At 39.8% G+C, this 2927-nt stretch overlaps 1 pseudogene; it reads left to right on the plus strand.

The window, feature by feature from the left end:
- Window positions 1-571: 571 nt before the first annotated feature.
- LOC143851168 (cytosolic sulfotransferase 15 pseudogene) lies at window positions 572-1844 on the plus strand (annotated as a pseudogene).
- Window positions 1845-2927: the final 1083 nt, after the last annotated feature.

A 2927-nucleotide genomic window follows, 5' to 3' on the forward strand; every position in this document is an offset into this window, starting at 1 on the left:
TATATATAGAGAGAGAGAGAGAGAGAGAGAGAGAGAGAGAGAGAGAGAGAGAACATTTCCTACACACTTGTGTAGGTAAGTTACCTACACACTAGCTTAAAATATAGTGGGGGCCCACATTGTTTGGGTGATCCAGACAATTCATTTGAATGGTCCTCACATAGATAGGGTGTCCACAAAAAATCAGATCCATAGGATCATCCCAACCCTACGATTTGTGGAGGTAAAATGGACATGTATAAACCTTCACAAATCAGTCCATTTTTTGCCTCCATAATTTTAAGTTCAGCCACACAAGGAAGCTTGCGAACGATTGGTGGATGAAGTTTGAGGACTACAAAATATCTGAGTATGTGGCTATGCATACTCAGTGCTTATAAATTAAGTTAAGTAAATTAAGGACCAAGCATCAGTGCTTATAAATTCTAATTAAGTTTTGAATGGTCTGGATTGCGTCACCGACACTCTTGTAAGCTGTAACACATGAATGTTTATTGTGTGTACGAGGATGGAGGAAAGTTGGTAGATGAAGGGTCAGATAATTAAAACAAATTATCACAGAGGAAGCTTTAGAACTGGAGTATAAATATGTGGTCATGCATCCAAGCTTTGCAAATTCCCCTGTGGACATTATTGATAGCTTGAGATCTTCAAATTCCTAATCTTCTTTATGGCCACATCCCAATTTCTTACAGACGATGAAATATTAACGAATGAATGCAAGGAACTAATCTCGTCCCTTCCAAGAGGGAATGGATGGTCTCTACCTTACATGTACCAATATCAAGGTTTCTGGTATTTTCTACGTTACTTGAAAGGAGCAGTGGCATTCCATCAACAGTTTCAACCCCGCGACGACGATGCATTTCTGGTCACCAAGCCGAAATCCGGAACCACTTGGCTGAAGGCACTTGCTTTCGCGGTTGTGAACCGGACTCATTACCTTCTCACTGACCACCCCTTGCTCAAAACTAGCCCCCATGACCTTGTCCCTCTTGTCATCTTGAAGTTATTTTCATATAACCAACTTTCTGAATTTGAGAGCCTTCCCTCCCCTAGGCTCTTGGCTACCCATATCCCTTACACGTTGTTACCGGAATCGGCAATACAGTCGAATTGTCGTGTAGTTTACTTGTGCCGGAATCCTAGAGATACCTTCATTTCAATGTGGACGTTCTCCAGCAAGCTTAGAGATGAGAGTCTAGGACCACTTTCTCTAGACGAGGCCTTTGAGCTGTTTTGCACTGGAGTTTCTTGCTTTGGTCCTTATTGGGATCATGTATTGGGGTACTGGAAGGCAAGCCTGGAAAGGCCTGAAAGGGTCTTGTTCTTGAAGTACGAGGAAATGAAACAAGAACCTATACTTCATTTGAAGCGCTTGGCTGAGTTCTTGGGGTATCCTTTCTCTCTAGAGGAGGAGAGAGAAGGGGTGGTGGAAGAAATATCCAAGATATGCAGTTTTAAGAATTTGAGCAATTTGGAAGCAAACAAGACAGGAACCGTAGTGATTGGCATTGACAAAGTGATTGGCATTGACAAAAAGGTGTTCTTTAGGAAAGGGGAGGTTGGTGATTGGGCAAATCATTTGACCCCTTCAATGATAGAGCGTTTGGATCAGTTGATGGAGCAAAAGTTTAATGGTTCTGGTCTCACTTTCCTCTATTAGTTATCTGGTCATCTTCCTAAATAAGCTTTTCTTATCTTGTTTTTGTTTGATTTCCAATAACACTTAAGAAGCTTTTCTTACCTTGATTTTGATTGTTTTCCAATAAATCCTTGTTTGGATTATGTGTTTGAGTAATAAGAGAGCATGAAGAAATCAATGAACTACACGTTATGTTCTATTTTGGCTTCCCAAATCCTTTTTTTAGATAAATGCATGAACAGATGCAACTCATTTGCACCATATACTAATCCAACCCCATATAGTGGACTTTTGGACCTGATCATCCTCTACCGTCCAACTAGCAGGTCCACCTTGTATTGCACTTGGTCCAAAAATCAATATCAGTAGAAGATCTTAATCTTTCGCCGTGGTCTCCAAGTAGAGACTGATAAACAAAATTCAAAAAAGACTTGTGTTGTATCTATCTGTTGCATAGCACGCCACCATCGGACGGTTTATATTGTCCTATGAAACACATCCACAGTGGAACCCACCAGATGAATCAAGATGTTCCACGGTTGTGTGGGCCGATCATATGGTGCAAACGAGTTGCACTGGATTAGTGGGTTAGTTTTCCATCTTTTATGTCGTAATCGGTACTCCATCTTTTATTTCGTTCTGGATTTTCAGAATTGATTTTCAGTTCAAAACTCATTTTGGAATCAAAATTAAGGGGGCAGTGATATCCTATGCCCCTCTAACATGAACCGCTGGTGGGCCCAACAAATTATCTTTGAACAACGTAGCCCTACCCATATTTGTCAAAAATGAACAATTGTTCATGCTGGAGGGAGAGTAAGAAGGTTTGGAGAGGGCGGATATCACAGCACAAAATTAAATGCAATTTTGAGTCTAATAATCGGTCTTTGATTCAAAATAAAAAACGAAAAGAAGCACCCTTTTTGAAAAAAATGAGGATATCATCTGTTCCAAATGCTTTAACATGGTTTAATTTACACATTAGCATACAGTGATCCATAGTTTGGTGATGACGAAAAATGAGGATATCAACTGTTCCAAAGCTTTCTCTCATGCTAGGGAATTTCGCAGAATTGCCTTTCTGCGAAATTCCCTAGCAAATCCCATATACAAGAAGAAGTTGAAATAAAAAATAATAATTTGTTCAAGATAAGAAAAGAGAATTGGAAAACAATAATCCTGGCAAAAAAACCCAAGGCTGATTGGAATTCTCAACCGCATCCAATAAATCTCATCTTAACATTTGAAAGGAATCGAACCTGCGAATAATGTAACACCAGCG

This window comes from Tasmannia lanceolata, unplaced genomic scaffold (assembly GCF_043159265.1).
Source record: "Tasmannia lanceolata isolate RefF3 unplaced genomic scaffold, GAP_Taslan_0.1 ptg000018l, whole genome shotgun sequence".
NCBI classification, from domain to species: domain Eukaryota; kingdom Viridiplantae; phylum Streptophyta; class Magnoliopsida; order Canellales; family Winteraceae; genus Tasmannia; species Tasmannia lanceolata.